We start from the raw sequence: 20,211 nt of genomic DNA on the forward strand, positions 1-20,211 counted from the left end.
GAAAAGAATGTATTACCTTTAGAAGTTTTTTCTTATTTGAAATTAATGTCTGTGATTATTCAATGTTTAGTGAGCTAATGAGTCACAGAACAGAGGAATCATGATACACTCGTAACTTTGAGTGTTTCATAATTAGTTGGTGCCTGTAGGGTGGTTAATTAAAAAAAAAAAAAAAAAGTGGGACTAACTTTAAGCCAGGAAGATATGTTTGTAGACAGAGCATGTGGAAAAAGACTGACTTAAAAGGAGTACTTGTTTGGAGCAAGGAAAGGTACCTATAAAGACAAATATTGCCAGAGTGCAAGACCTGTGGTTAAGTTCAGATGAGTGAACACATCGCTTTTGCAATCATAGGAAGAGAGAAGACTAAGCAGTTTTGTTTGAGAAAGAGAAAACAGAATTATTTGTGGAAAGTTTAAGAAATAGAGTGAGAGCATTTCTAATAGAATTTTTACCAGAGAGGTGGGTTTAACTTTTAAGTCTAAAATATAGAAAATGTGTCTCTTACCAGTTCCATTCTTCATTGGTAGAAGTGGTGAAGCATTTTAATAGTTAAGAACTCGGTGCTTCCCCCAAGTTGCATCAAGTGGTGTGGCTGCAGAGAGTAATCATGACTTCATGGGTATTGCATTATTTTCACGAATAGCATTGTATTTTGTTACTGGTTATGCTAAATTAATGGCATATATTTTCTTATCATTAATTTTGTGGTCTATACTCTCTCAGGCCAGGGAAAGGCATGCACACACACACACACACACACACATACACACACACACTAGAAATCTATCTGTATATTTTCTAAAATGCCTACTCTGAACTCTTCCTTCTATTTTAAATTTCCACCATGCTCATTTTGATGTATGCAAAGTTGCCAAGGCAATTACTGAAAGCAATTTGATTTTTAAATTTTCTTATCTGACATTACACAAGAAGAGCTGCCTTATTATTAAACATAAAACTTCACTATTTCTTTACATCTGATGATAAATGATATATCACTGAAAGTGTCATGATTTTTTGCATTATAAAATTAGATGGATTTTAAACTTTTATTCCTAAAAATAAAATGATTAGATTATAATAATTGTCTCATAAATTTTAGATAACATCTTCAAATGACAAATCTGTCATTGTCTGATACATAGCACCCAAATCCTTCTATGGAACAATTAGGAAGTAGGAACTCTTCTTTTTTTTCCCATTATGTTATCTTGCATGATTTGAAAATTGAGTGCTGAATATAATACTCTATGTTGGAAACAGGATGAAATAGAAGTTAGAAGAGTCACATGCTATTCCTTTCAGGATTAGACAACTGTAAAACTTTGGGCAAATCACTTAAGATCTATGTACTTTAATTACTTATAAAATAAAGGAGTTGTACTAAATGAACCACTTTAGATCTAAACCAAGTTATCCTTTATCACTTAGGCCAAATTCCTAGGCGTCAAACTCAGTAACCTGGTAGTCATTCTAGATGCCAAATAAAATACATCACTATGATCTGCTGGTGTTAACTCCTTTTACTTATTCCCAAAGTACAATAATCTCTCAGTTTCCACAGTTCATTGGTTTACACATTCATCTCTTGCCTGCTATTATTTCTGGCCTGGTTTTCTTCTGCTTCCTTAGTGTTGCCTATCTCCACCACATCTTTTGCAGTGGAACTTGGGTGATCTCTCTAAAACAGAAAGCTAATAATGTATCGAAAACAATGTAACAGCCCCACCCACATCCTTAGCGTGCTCTTCAATACCTTTCATAATCAATCTTCCTCTACTTCTCTTTCTAGTTTTAATTCTCACCACTATCTTAGTCTATGACATGATCACTTTGACTCATTTTCCCTGAATGCTCTGCCTTTCACTTTTTGGAAGCCACCAGGGAGGGTATATCTTGACATCTTTGTTGAAGTAGCTTTCACTCGCTGGGCTACCCTGATTCACTTGGTGAATCTTAGTAAACAATTTTTCTTTAGGCATTTTCCTTAAACCATCTTAAACGTCAAGGTATTCTTACCCCCTCCCAACTTCATATTATCTCTTCAAAGCAGAATTGCCTGCTCTGCTGTGCCCACTGCTTTGTACCTTATGTTACCTTATGTTACACTTACTTTATTTTATTCCCATATATGTTGTTCTGTGTAACTATATATAAATTTACACCAGTTTTATATGTATTCCCAACTCCTTGAGGATGAAAGCTGAGTTGTGTTTGATATTTACATTAAAATTAATACAAGCTGCCTTTGTAAAAGGTAGATCACTCTTTAATTCACAGACAGACTTTGAAGGTGCCATGAACTTATTAATATTTTATTGACTGCATTTTTTATGTTTTTAGGGAAAATCATTTTGTGATTTTAATATCTGAATCTGAGATATTAATATCTGTGTTTTAATATCTGAGTCTGAAAACAGATAAAATGTACATGGAGACAGGTATCCAGTGATTTGAAGGAGTAGTGTTTCTACTTTATTTATCTCAATGATTAAGTCTTGTAAAACTTCAGGTAAATTTAAGTTGTTCTAGAGGCTGATATTCCATGTGAAACTTTAAAACATTTTCATATTAGGTGTTAATTTAAGATATCTAATCATGGTTCCTACAATGTAATTGAAGCATATTGTATATCTGATAATTTTATGATAAATTTGATTTCTCATGTATTTTTGCTTAGGAGCTTATACTGAAACTATCTCCCTGCATTCTTTCTTTGCTATCTATTAAACATTCATTTTTTTATCTGTTAAAATATGTTTATTGTTTTGGTTGGACTATACATTACCATAACCATTAAAAATATGAAATTCAAATTGAATTGTGTTTATAATTGTACACACCAGAATTTGAAGACTAAACAAATTAATGTAAAATATCTCATTAATATGTCTTAATTAGATTACATGTTAAAATAATATTTTGCATATATATTTTATGTAAACATTTATTAAGCCACAATGCTGCCACTCAGTCTACCTGTAATTAAGCAAAAATATGCACACACACAAAGGGCCTGAATTTCTGGGAATTTATAGTTTAAGAAGAAAAAAAATAAAGAAAAGAAGATGCAGAAATCTTTTTTGTGGTAGTGTTTTTGTGGGATTTTTAAAGCCATTCTAATTCACAAGGCAGAGATAGGGAAGAAGAAAGAAGGCATTTTTAATATAGGAAAGACTACATACAAAGACTGAAATGTAAGAGAATACTACTGTTCAGTGGGCAATGGTAGAACACTGAAGCAGAACAGTTCACAGGTGAGTTTATGAAGACCCTTGCTTCTATGCTAAGCAGCATTAGAGCCTTATACAGTTTAGAGAAGAAGGCAGTCATTGAACATATATTGTATTAGTCATTTTTCACACTTCTCTAAAGATACTACCTGGGGCTGAGCAATTTATAAAGAAAGGAACTTTAATTGGCTCACAGTTCCACATGACTGGGGAGGTCTCAGAAAACTTAAAATTATGGCAGAAGGCAAAGGAAGCAGGCACCATTTTCACATGGCTGCAGGAGAGAAAGAGAGAGAAAGTACCACACTTTAAAACCATCATCTCACATGAGAACTCATTATCACAAGAATAGCATGAGAAAAACTATGTCCACGATGCCATGACCACCCACCAGGTTCCTCCTTTGAAACATAGGATTACAATTTGACATGAGATTTGTGTGGGGACACAGAGCCAAACCATATCAATCCACTCCTGACTCTCCCAAATTTCATATCCTTTTCACATTTTGATACCAATAATGCCTTTGCAACAGTCCTCTAAGGTCTTAACTCATTCTAGCATTAATCCAAAAGTCCAAGTCCAAAGTCTCATCTGAGACAAGGCAAGTCCCCTCCACCTATGAGCCTGTAAAGTCAGAAACAACTAGTTACTTACAAGATAAAATGGGATAATACAGACATTGTATAAATGCTCCCATTTCAAATGGGAGAAATTAGCAAAAATGAAGGCACTACAGGTCTGATGCAAGTCTGAAATCCAATGGGGCAGTCATTACATCTTAAAGCTCAAAAATAATCTCCTTTACTCTTTGTCTCACATCCAGGGCATGCTGATGCAAAGGGAAGGCTCCCAAGGCCTTGGAGAGCTCTATCCCTTTGGCTCTGCAGAGTAAAGCCCCTGTGTCTACTTTCCTGGACTGGCATTAAGTGCCTGTGACTTTTCCAAGTGCACAGTGCAAGCTGTCAGTGGATCTACTAGCCTGTGGTCTGGAAGATGGTGGTCCTCTTCTCACAGCTCCACTAGGCAGTGCCAAAGAGGGGACTCTGTATGGGGAATTTAACCCTTCTACGTTGCCCTAGGAGAAGTTCTCCATGAGGGCTCTACCCTTTTATCACACTTCTGCCTGGACATTGAGGCATTTCCATATATCCTCTGAAATCTAAGCAGAGGTTCCCAAAGCTCAGCTCTTCTCTTCTGCACACCCACAGGCCCAACACCACCTGGAAGCCACCAAGGCTTGGGGCTTGCACCCTCTGAAGCCACAGTCCAAGCTGTACCTTAGCCCCCTTTAGCCATGGCTGGAGCTGAAGTGGCTGGGACAAAAGGCACCAAGTCCCAAAACTGTACAGAGCAGTTAAGCCTGAGTCTGGTGTACAAAAACATTTTCTTCTCCTAGGCCTCTGGGCCTGTGATGGGAGAGGCTGCCACCAATGTCTCTGACGTGCCCTGAAGACAATTTTTCCATTGTCTTGGCTAATAACATTCAACTCCTTGTTATTGAAGTGAATTTCTGCAGCAGGCTTGAACTCTTTCCAAGGAAAAGGGTTTTTCTTTTCTACCATATGGTCAGGCTGCAAATTTTCTAAACCTTTATGCTCTGATTCCCTTTTAAACATAAGTTCCAATTTGAAACCATCTCGTTGTGAATGCCTATAACTGAGTGCTTTCAGAATAAGTCAAGTCACTTCTTGAATGTTTTGCTGCTTAAAAATTTCTTCTGCCAGATACCCTAAATAATTTTTCTCAAGTTCAAAGTTCCACAGATCTCTAGGGCAGGGGAAAAATGCTGCCAGCCTCTTTGCTAAAGCATAGCAAGAGTGACCTTTACTCTAGTTCCCAACACATTCCTCATCAGCCTCTCAGACCATCTCAGCCTGGACTTTGTTGTCCATATCGCTATCAGCATTTTGGTTAAAACTATTCAACAAGTCTCTAGGAAGTTCCCAAATTTCCCACATCATCCTGTCTTCTTCTGAGCCCTCCAAATTGTTCCAACTTCTGCCCATTACCCAGTTGCTAAGATGCTTCCACATTTTTTTCTGGTTATCTCTATAACCAGTCAGAGCAATACCCCACTCTGCCAGTACCAATTCTCTTTATTAATAAGTTTTCAGACTGCTATGAAGATACTACCTGAAACTGGGTAATTTATAAAGAAAGGAGACTTAATTGACTCACAGTTCCACATGACTGGGGAGGTCTCAGGAAACGTAAAATCATGGCAAAAGGTGAAGAGAAGTAAGGCATGTCTTACCAGGGCAAAACAGGAGAGAAAGAGAGAAAGGAAACACCATACTTTAAAACCACTAGCTCTCATAAGAACTCATTCACTCTCATGAGAACAAAAATTGGGGAAACTGCCCTCATCAATCAATCACCAAAAACCAGGTCCTTCCTGCAACATGTGCAGATTACAATTTGAGTTGAGATTTGGGTGGGGACACTGAACCAAATCATATTATATTTTAATAGAGAAGAGATAGGTTAAAAGTGCCTTTTAAAATTGTTACTTTTAAAAGTAATTGCTGCTGAGCATGGTGGCTCACGCCTGTAATCTCAGCACATTGGGAGGCCAAGTCAGGCAGATCACCTGAGGTCAAGAGTTTGAGACCAGCCTGGCCAACATGGTGAAACCCCGTCTCTACTAAAAATACAAAAATTAGCCAGGCATGGTGGTGTGTGCCTGTAATCCCATCTACTCAGGAGGCAGAGGCAGGAAAATCACTTGAACACAGGAGGCAGAGATTGCAGGGAGCCGAGATCATTTCATTACACTCCAGCCTGGATGACAAGAGTGAAACTCAGACTCAAAAAAAAAAAAAAAAAAAAAAAAAAAAAAGATTACTGACAACTCAGTGCATGGAAACTGAAGAAACAAAGAACAATTAAGATACGCTTGCAGTAATTCAAGTGATTTTCCTGAAGGCTTACATTCTTGATAGAAAATAGGAAATAGATAGATGATAGAAAAGGAAACAAGAGGAATACCTAAGGGGTTTTTAAGAAATAAGAATAAAATTTAGTGGTTCATTAAACAGAGGAGATGGACGAATATAAAATAATATGTTAGCTTTCGGCTAGGGAGATTCTCTGGATGTTTGTGCCAGTATGAAAGCAACAGTAAAAAGAAGAATTGGGATTGAAGGATAAGAATTTGGTTTGTTTATGCTAAGTTTGGGATGACTTTAAGGCATATCTGCTATGTTCAGACACAAATGATAAATACGGGTATGTATCCGTTAATATTGTTTGTTATTATTTAATAGAAAATCCACAGTCTGTGACTTAAGCACATGGTGGCTTATTTTTCTTATACAGCATTAATCTAGAGATGAGGAGCTCCTGTCATTGCTTCAACTGACCAGTCACGTTAGGACCCACATCTCTTTTATTAAGTTAGTTTTATTCTCATTCTGTTTGCCCAGTGGTCACAACATGGCTGTTCCATTTCTATTCTACACTCATATTCTAAGCAAGATTAAGAGGAAAATAGCAAAATCAAAAACTATGTATATATTTGAACCCTCAACTCATTATGATGCAAGCTCTACCCCAGGTGCATATGACCAAGAAGATGGGGCTCCCACTGTTCCAAGCTACAGTCAAGGACTACAGCATATCTTTCAGGCAAGGTATTCCACCAACATTTCTCATTCTCCCTAGTGCTATGTTGCAAAAACTAACTACACACAAGTGCATAAATTCCACTTATTTCCTTAATCTCACTAGTGAGAAAAAAGCTCTACCTAAGGGACAGTAAACCAAGAATTGTGACGACTCCAATCACTCTTGTCCCAGTTCATGTTTAGAGTTTAGGATCAATGCATTTAGGAAATGCATACTTGGAATACTAGAGACTGCGGCCCCATCCAGACCCCTTCTCTTGAAAGAGAACTGTTACCCCAACAGAATTCACTTCCAGTTCTGAAGTGATGTCTCAAATATTTTGCTCAGGGAGAGAAACAGACCACAATAACAGAAAGCTACAAAGCTCTTTCCAAAGTAACTAAATTTATTTAGAACAGAGTTTGGGAAAGCTCAAGCCTAAGGTTACTTCTAAAAATAAAAGAGATTTTGGTGGTAAATAATTTTGAAAAGGCCAGAAGCTCCATGAAAAACAAGATCAATTGTAAGCACACTAGTTTAACAGACAGAACAGGAGGAAAGACAGGAAAAGTCATCCTGAAGTCGTAACAAACCTCAAAGATCAAACTCATTGTCATCAAAGGCATCCATTGCTCAACAGTCTGATCCAGTTAAATTGGGTCCCTTTTGTAAGGCATGAAAAATACCTTCCAAAAGAGCCCTAGCTTAATTGGATTTGTCTGTTGAGTGATGTAAGACTCAAGACATTGTAAAAGCAACAGGGCAAAGGCTGGCATTAGTAGAGGCTACCAACTAGGTATGATACCAAAAATAAATAAGAAAGGAGATATGTTGCTGTAGAGGAAGGGAACTAAACAGTCAAAGAGAGCCCTGCTAAACAGTGCCATCCCAGGATAGCTGTGTGCATGCCCTGAGCAACGATATCAGAAATTTCCCACTTTGGGAGAAATTGACTTCATTGAAATACTGAGCCACTGAGTTAATTACTGAGTAAATACACACAAACAATAACATCAAGCTCCATAGAAAATGTGAGCCAGGCATGGGGGAAAAATTAGGCATCAGAAACCATCTATAAGAAGGCCTAGATGACAGACTTATCAGATAAAGACTTCAAAACAACCATCATAAATATATTCAAAGATAAAAAGGAAAACATGTTTAAAGAAATAAAAAAGATATGAAGAAAATGTGTTATTAAACAGAATATGAATAAATTGATATAATTATTTTAAAAATTGAAAAGTAAATTTAGAAGTGGGCTTTTACAATAATATAAGTGGAAATTTACTAGAAGAGAATGAGTACATTTGAACAAGAAGAAAGAATCAACAAACTTGAAGGTAGATTATTAACAAGGATTATTCAATATGAAGAACAGAGAGAAAACAATGAAAAAAGATAAAAGAACTTCAGAGAAATGTGGGATGCTATTAAAAGTACTGGAGATACCAGGAAAAAAAAGAGATAGGGAAGGAAGAAATTATAGATAACAATTTATTAATGTTTGATCAAAACATCAATCTATACATCCAAGTATTTCAACAAACTCCAAATAGAATAAATGCAAAAAAAAAAAATCCACACTGTATTAGTCTGTTTTCATGTTGCTGATAAAGACATAACCAAGACTGGGCAATTTACAAAAGAAGGAGGTTTAACTGGACTCACATTTCCACATGGCTGGGGAGGTCTCACAATCATGGCAGAAGGCAAGCAGTATCAAGTCACATCTTAAGTGGACTGCAGCAGGCAAAAAGAGAGAGTTTGTACAGGCAAACTTCCATTTTAAAGCCATCAGATGTCATGAAACTTATTTGCTATCACGAGAATAGCACAGGAAAGACCCACTCCCATGATTGAATCATCTCCCACCGGGTCTCTCCTACAATACGTGGGAATTATGGGAGCTACAAGATGAGATTTGGGTGGGAACACATGGTCAAACCATATCACACACCATGCACATTATAGTAAAAAGGTTGAAAAACAAAGGCCAAGGAGATATCTTGAAAGCAGCAAGACACAAATAATTCAATGTGTACATGAAAACCTTCATAAAGTTAACAACTAAAATCTGATCAGAACGAATGGAGGCCAGAAGGTAGAGAGATGACATATTTAAGTGCTGAAAGAGAAGAAAACGTCAACCAGGAATTATATGTCCAGGAAAACTACATTTCAAAAATGAAGCTGAAATATGCCATTCCCAGATAAATGAGAGAGAAAGACAGAGAGAAATTTGCAGATAGCAGATGTGCCTTAAAAATATTAGATTAAGTTCTTCAGGCTGAAATTAAGTAATTCTACAGTATATTTCAAAATCATGTAAACACAAAGAATATTGGTAAAGTAATTACCAATAAGATATAAATAATAAGATATAAATATATCTTTACCAATAAGATATAAATATACCAATAAGATATAAATGTATAGTCATTCTTTCTTCTCTTCCCTGGTTTAAATAGAATTATATAAAATGATAGAATTATATATAAAACGATATGCACCTAATTGTATTCTGGAGACTACAAGTGTTAGTTTTAAAAAGTATACATTGTATATTTCTATTACAATTAGACATTCTGTAATTATAGAAATATAATATATTTGGCAATAAAATGATAAAGAGGGTACATGGAAACAAACTTGTATTAGATTAAGGAAATGATATCATATGGTAATTCAAATAGGAACAAATCAAGAGACTAAGATATGGTAAAGAAGAAGGTTAATTTTACAAACTCTATAAATATATTCTTATTCTTTTTTCTCTCACCTTATTTAAGGATATCAAAAATATTAAATAATAATTATAACAATAAATCGATGAAGTTAATATTTACATGCAATATATATATAACAATAATAACACAAAAAAAGGACAGCATAGAGTTAAAGAAGACCAAATTTTTCTATAACTTACTAGAATTAAGATAGTATATATTTGAAGTAGATTCTGAAAAGTTAATATGTATATAGTAATTCTAGCAAAACCACCAAGAAAATAACTCAAAAATAGAAAAAACTATTAAACAATTAAAATATTTAAGTAGAAACATACATTTAATGCAAAAGAAAATAATAAAGAAGGAATAGAGTCAAAATAAATGAGATAAAAATGTAAAGTGGCAGACCATAATTTAGCTCTATCAATAATAATATTAAATGAAAATAATTTAATCCAATTAAAAGACAAGGGCTGGTAGAGTAAATAAAAAACAAAAGGAAAAGGAAACACATGATCTAATCATATACTGTGTAGAGGGACTACTTTCGATTCAGAAATAGAAACCAGTTGATATTAAAAGAATGGGAAAAGATGTATTATGCAAATAGCACTCATAAGAGAGCTGGAGTGGTTATCCTAACAGACAAAATAAACTTTAAAAAAATACATATATGTATATATAGAGAGAGAGAATGAGAGATATTTTATTATAATAAAAGCGGTCAATTTTATGAGGAATGTATATGAGTTCAAAACATAAATGCAGCCTACAAAAGAGCCATGAGTTACACAAAGCAAAAATGGAAAAAAGATGGAACAAAAAAGATATAATATGGCAATAATAGTTGGAGAATTTAATACTTCCCTTTCAATAATGAATAGAACAAGCAGGCAGAGGATGAACAGAATATAGAATATTTGAACAAAACAATAAAACTATAAAATCCAAAAAACCTGACAGATATCAATAGAACACACCACAAAAAATTAAGAGAATATCCACTCTTCTGAAGTAAACATGGAACATTTTTTTCCAGATAGACAATATTCTAGGCCATAAAACAAACCTCAATAAATATAATAGGACTGAAATAATCCAAATCATTTTCTTTGACCACAATACAATGACATTAGAAATCAATAACTTAAAGAAATTTGGAAAACTCAGAAATATATAAAAAATTAAACAACTTACCTTTAAATAATCAATGGGTTAAAGAAGCATTGAAAGGGAAATTGAAAAATACTTTATAATTAATAAAAATGAAAAAACAACATAGCATATATTATGGAATGCAGCTAAATAAATTATTTAAGGGAAATGTACAACTGTAAATGCCTATATCAAAAAAGAATAATTTCAAATAAACAATCTAATGTTCCACATTAAGACACTAGTAAAAGAGAACGCAAACTAAAGCAAGCAGAAGGAAGGAAATAAGAAAGATTACAGTGAAATGAAATAGGGAACAGGAAAGAATAGAAAAAAATTTAAAAAGTTGGTTTAATATGAAAATCAGGTAATATGATATATCATGATAGTAAAAGACAAAAACACATGATAATCTCCATAGACTCAACAATAGCAGTTGACAATATTTAACTTGATTTCATGAAAAAAAAATTCTCAGTGAACTAGGAATTGAAGGGAACTTCGTAAACCTGATATGGGGAATCTATAAAAATCTCTAGCAAATATTCTTTGCAGTAGTGAAAGTCTAAGTGCTTTCACTTGATGGTCAGAAATAAGACATGTATTTATGCTCTTTCCAGTTCTATTAACTTGTATTCATAGAAGTTAAGTTAGAGAAATTAGACAAAAAATAAAATAAAGACGTCCAGATTTGAAAGGAAAAAGTAAAACTGTCTTTGTTGAGAGATGATAATATTTTGTGAATACAGTATTCTAAAGAATTGTCTAGAAAACTATTAGAACTAATAAATGAGTTCAGTAAGGTTGCAGAGTAGAAGATAAATATAAAAATCAATTGTATTTATATATTAGCAGAGAAGAATCCAAAATCAAATTAGAAAATAATTCCATTAACAAAGGACAAAATAACAATTAAAATATTCTATATTTAAAAGAATTGCAATTTTATACTCTGAAAGCAACAAAACATTGTTGAAGAAATAAAATAAGACTTAAATAAAAGTGGGGGGGCGGAGCAAGATGGCCAAATAGGAACAGCTCCAGTCTCCAACTCCCAGCGCGAGCGACACAGAAGACCGGTGATTTCTGCATTTTCAACTGAGGTACTGGGGTCATCTCACTAGGGAGTGCCGGACAATCGGTGCTGGTCAGCTGCTGCAGCCTGACCAACGAGAGCTGAAGCAAAGCAAATGCTTAGAGATTTTGTCACCACCAGGCCTGCCTTACAAGAGACCCTGAAGGAAGCCCTAAACATGGAAAGGAACAACCGGTACCAGCCATCGCAAAAACATGCCAAAATGTAAAGACCATCGAGGCTAGGAAGAAACTGCATCAACTAACGAGCAAAAGAACCAGTTAATATCATAATGGCAGGATCAAGTTCACACATAACAATATTAACCTTAAATGTTAATGGACTAAATGCTCCAATTAAAAGACACAGACTGGCAAACTGGATAAAGAGTCAAGACCCATCAGTCTGCTGTATTCAGGAGACCCATCTCACATGCAGAGACATACATAGGCTCAAAATAAAGGGATGGAGGAAGATCTACCAAGCAAATGGAGAACAAAAAAAAGCAGGGGTTGCAATCCTTGTCTCTGATAAAACAGGCTTTAAACCATCAAAGATCAAAAGAGACAAAGAAGGCCATTACATAATGGTAAAGGGATCAATTCAACAGGAAGAACTAACTCTCCTAAATATATATGCACCCAATACAGGAGCACCCAGATTCATAAAGCAAGTCCTTAGAGACATACAAAGAGACTTAGACTCCCATACAATAATAATGGGAGACTTCAACACTCTGCTATCAACATTAGACAGATCAACGAGACAGAAAGTTAACAAGGATATCCAGGAATTGAACTCATCTCTGCACCAAGCGGACCTAATAGACATCTATAGAACTCTCCACCCCAAATCAACAGAATATACATTCTTCTCAGCACCACATCACTCTTATTCCAAAATTGACCACATAATTGGAAGTAAAGCACTCCTCAGCAAATGTAAAAGAACAGAAATAATAACAAACTGTCTCTCAGACCACAGTGCAATCAAACTAGAACTCAGGACTAAGAAACTCAATCAAAACCGCTCAACTACATGGAAAATGAACAACCTGCTCCTGAATGACTACTGGGTACATAACGAAATGAAAGCAGAAATAAAGAAGTTCTTTGAAACCAATGAGAACAAAGATAAAACATACCAGAATCTCTGGGACACATTTAAAGCAGTGTGTAGAGGGAAATTTATAGCACTAAATGCCCACAAGAGAAAGCAGGAAAGATCTAAAATTGACACTCTAACATCACAATTAAAAGAACTAGAGAGGCAAGAGCAAACACATTCAAAAGCTAGCAGAAGGCAAGAAATAACTAAGATCAGAGCCGAACTGAAGGAGATACAGACACAAAAAACCCTCCAAAAAATCAATGAATCCAGGAGTTGGTTTTTTGAAAAGATCAACAAAATTGACAGACCGCTAGCAAGACTAATAAAGAAGAAAAGAGAGAGGAATCAAATAGATGCAATAAAAAATGATAAAGGGGATATCACCACTGACCCCACAGAAATACAAACAACCATCAGAGAATACTATAAACGCCTCTACGCAAATCAACTAGAAAATCTAGAAGAAATGGATAATTTCCTGGACACTTACACTCTCCCAAGGCTAAACCAGGAAGAAGTTGAATCCCTGAATAGACCAATAGCAGGCTCTGAAATTGAGGCAACAATTAATAGCCTACCCACCAAAAAAAGTCCAGGACCAGATGGATTCACAGCTGAATTCTACCAGAGGTACAAGGAGGAGCTGGTACCAGTCCTTCTGAAACTATTCCAATCAATAGAAAAAGAGGGAATCCTCCCTAACTCATTTTATGAGGCCAACATCATCCTGATACCAAAGCCTGGCAGAGACACAACAAAAAAAGAGAATTTTAGACCAATATCCCTGATGAACATCCATGCAAAAATTCTCAATAAAATACTGGCAAACCGGATTCAGCAGCACATCCAAAAGCTTATCCACCATGATCAAGTGGGCTTCATCCCTGGGATGCAAGGCTGGTTCAACCCTCGCAAATCAATAAACGTAATCCAGCATATAAACAGAACAAAAGACAAGAACCACATGATTGTCTCAATAGATGCAGAAAAGGCTTTTGACAAAATTCAACAGCCCTTCATGCTAAAAACGCTCAATAAATTCAGTATTGATGGAACGTACCTCAAAATAATAAGAGCTATTTATGACAAACCCACAGCTAATATCATACTGAATGGGCAAAAACTGGAAAAATTCCCTTTGAAAACTGGCACAAGACAGGGATGCCCTCTCTCACCACTCCTATTCAACATAGTGTTGGAAGTTCTGGCTAGGGCAATCAGGCAAGAGAAAGAAATCAAGGGTATCCAGTTAGGAAAAGAAGAAGTCAAATTGTCCCTGTTTGCAGATGACATGATTGTATATTTAGAAAACCCCATCGTCTCAGCCCAAAATCTCCTTCAGCTGATAAGCAACTTCAGCAAAGTCTCAGGATACAAAATTAATGTGCAAAAATCACAAGCATTCTTATACACCAGTAACAGACAAGCAGAGAGCCAAATCAGCAATGAACTTCCATTCACAATTGCATCAAAGAGAATAAAATACCTAGGAATCCAGCTTACAAGGGATGTAAAGGACCTCTTCAAGGAGAACTACAGACCACTGCTCAGTGAAATAAAAGAGGACACAAACAAATGGAAGAACATACCATGCTCATGGATAGGAAGAATCAATATCGTGAAAATGGCCATACTGCCCAAGGTTATTTATAGATTCAATGCCATCCCCATCAAGCTACCAATGAGTTTCTTCACAGAATTGGAAAAAACTGCTTTAAAGTTCATATGGAACCAAAAAAGAGCCCGCATTGCCAAGACAATCCTAAGTCAAAAGGACAAAGCTGGAGGTGTCATGCTACCTGACTTCAAACTATACTACAAGGCTACAGTAACCAAAACAGCATGGTACTGGTACCAAAACAGAGATATAGACCAATGGAACAGAACAGAGTCCTCAGAAATAATACCGCACATCTACAGCCATCTGATTTTGACAAACCTGAGAGAAACAAGAAATGGGGAAAGGATTCCCTATTTAATAAATGGTGCTGGGAAAATTGGCTAGCCATAAGTAGAAAGCTGAAACTGGATCCTTTCCTTCCCCCTTATATGAAGATTAATTCAAGATGGATTAGAGACTTAGATGTTAGACCTAATACCATAAAAACCCTAGAAGAAAATCTAGGTAGTACCATTCAGGACATAGGCATGGGCAAGGACTTCATGTCTAAAACACCAAAAGCAACGGCAGCTAAAGCAAAAATTGATAAATGGGATCTAATTAAACTAAAGAGCTTTTGCACAGCAAAAGAAACTACCATCAGAGTGAACAGGCAACCTACAGAATGGGAGAAAATTTTTGCAACCTACTCATCTGACAAAGGGCTAATATCCAGAATCTACAAAGAAGTCAAACAAATATACGAGAAAAAAACAAACAACCCCATCAAAAAGTGGGGAAAGGATATGAACAGACATTTCTCAAAAGAAGATATTCATACAGCCAACAGACACATGAAAAAATGCTCATCATCACTTGCCATCAGAGAAATGCAAATCAAAACCACAATGAGACACCATCTCACACCAGTTAGAATGGCAATCATTAAAAAGTCAGAAACAAGAGGTGCTGGAGAGGATGTGGAGAAATAGGAACACTTTTACACTGTTGGTGGGATTGTAAACTAGTTCAACCATTATGGAAAACAGTATGGCAATTCCTCAAGGATCTAGAACTAGATGTACCATATGACCCAGCCATCCCACTACTGGGTATATACCCAAAGGATTATAAATTATTCTACTACAAAGACACATGCACACGTATGTTTATTGCGGCACTATTCACAATAGCAAAGACTTGGAATCAACCCAAATGTCCATCTGTGACAGACTGGATTAAGAAAATGTGGCACATATACACCATGGAATACTATGCAGCCATAAAAAAGGATGAGTTTGCGTCCTTTGTAGGGACATGGATGCAGCTGGAAACCATCATTCTTAGCAAACTATCACAAGAAGAGAAAACCAAACACCGCATGTTCTCACTCATAGGTGGGAACTGAACAATGAGATCACTTGGACTCGGGAAGGGGAACATCACGCACTGGGGCCTATCATGGGGAGGGGGGAGGGGGGAGGAGGCAGGGATTGCATTGGGGAGTTATACATGATATAAATGATGAATTGATGGGTGCTGACGAGTTGTTGGGTGCAGCACACCAACATGGCATAAGTATACATATGTAACAAACCTGCACATTATGCACATGTACCCTAGAACTTAAAGTATAATAAAAAAAAATGCAAAAATATATCATTAGATATTTGCTACACACACACACACACACACACACACACACACACACACACACACACAAAGACTTAAATAAAAGTAAAGACTACCTGGATCATGGATAGGAAGACTTTATAATGATAAAATAATAAATTGATCTACAGATTCAATGTAATCCCTCCCTGTCAAAACTCTAGCCTCTCCAAATTGATCTACAGATTCGATGTAATCTCTCCCTGTCAAAACATTAGCCTTCCCAAACTGATCTACAGATTCAATGTAATACCTCACTGTCAAAACTCCAGATGACTTTTTGCAGAAATCTACTCTATAATTCATATGAAAACTCAAGAGATTTTCAAACTGGTATTGCAAAGAACAACACAATTGGAGGACTTACTAAAAAGCTACAGTAGTCAAAGACAGTATGTTACTAACATAAGCATAGACATAGATGGGTAGAATTGACAGTTCAGAAATAAATAATTATATTTACAGTCAACTGATTTACAATAAAAGGTTCCAAGATAATTCAGTCGAAGAAACTACAGTTAATTAGATATCAATATGCAAAAAATGAAGTTGGACCTTTCCACACATACCATACACTAAAGTTAACTCAACTGAGTCAAATGCCTAAATGTAAAAGCTAAAACTTTAAAAACACTTAGAAGAAAATATAGAAGTAAATCATTGTGATCTAAGATTAGGAAAAGCTTTTTAGATAAGACACCAAAAGCATAAGTGATGAAAGGAAAAAGTAATAAATTTAACTGCATCAAAACAAAAACTTTTTTCTTAAAAGGGCACCATGAAAAAAATGATAAGATAACCAACAGAATTGGAGAAAATATTTGCAACTGAAATAGCTGCTAAGATACTTGAATCTTTTCATATTTTACATATCTAGAATACATAAAATAACTCATACAGTTCAACAATACAAGGCAAATGACCCAATTTAAATAAAATAGGCAAAGAATATTGTTGTTGGAATTCTCAAGACCATCTTCACTTTCCTTGATTCACTAGAAAAACTCACAGAACTCAGAAAACCTGTTATACCTGCAGTTATGATTTATTATTAGAAAAAATACAGATTGCATTTAGCAAAGAATAAAGGCACATAAAACAGAGTCCACAAGGCACATTTAGCCAAGAATAAAGGCACGTAAAACAGAGTCAAGGTACCAACAAAAGCTTCCTATTTTCCTCTCTTATGGTGGCCATATAGACAACACTTAATTCTCCCAGCAATGATGTGTGACAGCAGCACAAAATAGTGCTAACTAGGGAAGATTACCTGGTAAGCCTAGGTGTCAAGGGTTTTACCGGGAATCCATCAAGTAGGCATAAAATGCAAAAGTAGTTGACCGTATTTACTCAATGTTCAGACCCTGCCGAGGTAAAACTGGCATGTGGCCTGATGCATACACCAAAAATTACATTGTTAGCATAAACACAGTACACATGAAAAGTTGGGGATGAATCTTCCTAGCATTACTTATAATAGTTGAAAAGAGGAAATGACACAAAAATCACGTTGTTGGCATAAACACGGCACACACAAAAAAGTCGGGCATGAATCTTTCTAGCATTACTTGTAATAGTTGGAAAGATGCAGTAACACACATGTCTATTAACTGATGAATGAGTAGATAAAATATAGTCAATTCCTACAACACAATATTATCAGCAATAAAAAGGAATAATGGTACAACATGGATGCTTTGAAAACATGATGCTAAATGAAACACGTCTGTCACAAAAGACCACATATTACATGATTCCATTTATACAAAATGTCCAGAAGGCAATTCTATGAAGAAAGAGTAATGTTTGTCTAGGGCATATAAGATTGAGGTGATAATGAGAACAGAGTTTTTTAGAGGGTTGATAAAAGTGATCTACAATTGACTGTGATGATGATTGCAAAACTTTGCAAATATACTGAAAGGAATTTAATCTGATGCTTTAAATATGTGAATTCTAGGGTATGTGAATTATATTTCAATAAAGCTCGTATAAAAAATATTTCCATAAGACATCTGCTTATACCTCACAGATCAAAAATTTAGTCAGATGGTCATTCCTTGCTGCAAGAGATGGAGTGCCTAAAGAATAAAAGATACTTTTGGCCAGGTGTGGTGGCTCATGCCTATAATCCCAGCACTTTGGGAGCCAAGGCGGGTGGATCACAAGGTCAGGATATCGAGACCATCCTGATTAACACGGTGAAAGCCCGTCTCTACTAAAAATACGAAAAACTTAGCCGGGCGTGGTGGCGGGCACCTGTAGTCCCAGCTACTCGGGAGGCTGAGGCAGGAAAATGGTGTAAACCCGGGAGGCAGAGCTTGCAGTGAGCCGAGATTGCGTCACTGCACTTTAGCCTGGGCGAAAGAGCGAGACTCTGTCTCAAAAAAAAAAAAGAAAAATGATACTTTTAGCTTCTCTCTCGTTTTTAGTTAGACTAGCAAAAAGTTTGCTGATTTTGTTTAACCTTTTTTAAAAAAGTCTCTTTTATCTTTTCTATCATTTTTCAAGGATTTATTTGATTTCTTTCTGTTCTGACATTATTTCCTTTCTGCTACTAACTCTGGGCCTAGTTGTTCTTCTCTTTCTGTTTTTTGAGGTTTAATATTAGGTTGTTTATTTGTGATCTTTGTTCTTTTCAGATGTGTTTATTGCTGTAAACTTATGTCTTAGAACTATTTTCTTTTTTTTTATTATTATATTTTAAGTTCTAGGGTACATGTGCATAATGTGCAGGTTTGTTACATATGTATATTTGTGCCATGTTGGTGTGCTGCACCCATCAACTCGTCAGCACCCATCAATTCATCATTTATATCAGGTATAACTCAAAATGCAATCCCTCCCCCCGCCCCCCTCCCCATGATAGGCCCCAGTGTGTGATGTTCCCCTTCCCGAGTCCAAGTGATCTCATTGTTCAGTTCCCACCTATGAGTGAGAACATGCGGTGTTTGGTTTTCTGTTCTTGTGATAGTTTGCTAAGAATGATGGTTTCCAGCTGCATTCATGTCCCTACAAAGGATGCAAACTCATCCTTTTTTATGGCTGCATAATATTCCATGGTGTATATGTGCCACATTTTCTTAATCCAGTCTGTCACAGATGGACATTTGGGTTGATTCCAAGTCTTTGCTATTGTGAATAGTGCCGCAATAAACATACGTGTGCCTGTGTCTTTAGAGCAGCATGATTTATAATCCTTTGGGTATATACCCAGTAGTGGGATGTCTGGGTCATATGGTACATCTAGTTCTAGATCCTTGAGGAATTGCCATACTGTTTTCCATAATGGTTGAACTAGTTTACAATCCCACCAACAGTGTAAAAGTGTTCCTATTTCTCCACATCCTCTCCAGCACCTCTTGTTTCCTGACTTTTTAATGATTGCCATTCTAACTGGTGTGAGATAGTATCTCATTGTGGTTTTGATTTGCATTTCTCTGATGGCCAGTGATGATGAGCATGTGTCTGTTGGCTGTATGAATGTCTTCTTTTGAGAAATGTCTGCTCTTATTCTTTGCCCACTTTTTGATGGGGTCGTTTGTTTTTTTCTTGTAAATTTGTTTGAGTTCTTTGTAGGTTCTGGATATTAGCCCTTTGTCAGATGAGTAGATTGCAAAAAATTTCTCACATTCTGTAGGTTGCCTGTTCACTCTGATGGTAGTTTCTTTTGCTGTGCAGAAGCTCTTTAGTTTAATAAGATCCCATTTGTCAATTTTGGTTTTTGCTGCTGTTGCTTTTGGTGTTTTAGACATGAAGTCCTTGCCCATGCCTATGTCCTGAATGGTACTACCTAGGTTTTCTTCTAGGGTTTTTATGGTATTAGGTCTAACATTTAAGTCTCTAATCCATCTTGAATTAATCTTCGTATAAGGGGGAAGGAAAGGATCCAGTTTCAGCTTTCTACTTATGGCTAGCCAATTTTCCCAGCACCATTTATTAATTAGGGAATCCTTTCCCCATTTCTTGTTTCTCTCAGGTTTGTCAAAGATCAGATGGCTGTAGATGTGTGGTATTATTTCT

Source organism: Rhinopithecus roxellana, chromosome 4, assembly GCF_007565055.1.
Source record: "Rhinopithecus roxellana isolate Shanxi Qingling chromosome 4, ASM756505v1, whole genome shotgun sequence".
Classification (NCBI taxonomy): domain Eukaryota; kingdom Metazoa; phylum Chordata; class Mammalia; order Primates; family Cercopithecidae; genus Rhinopithecus; species Rhinopithecus roxellana.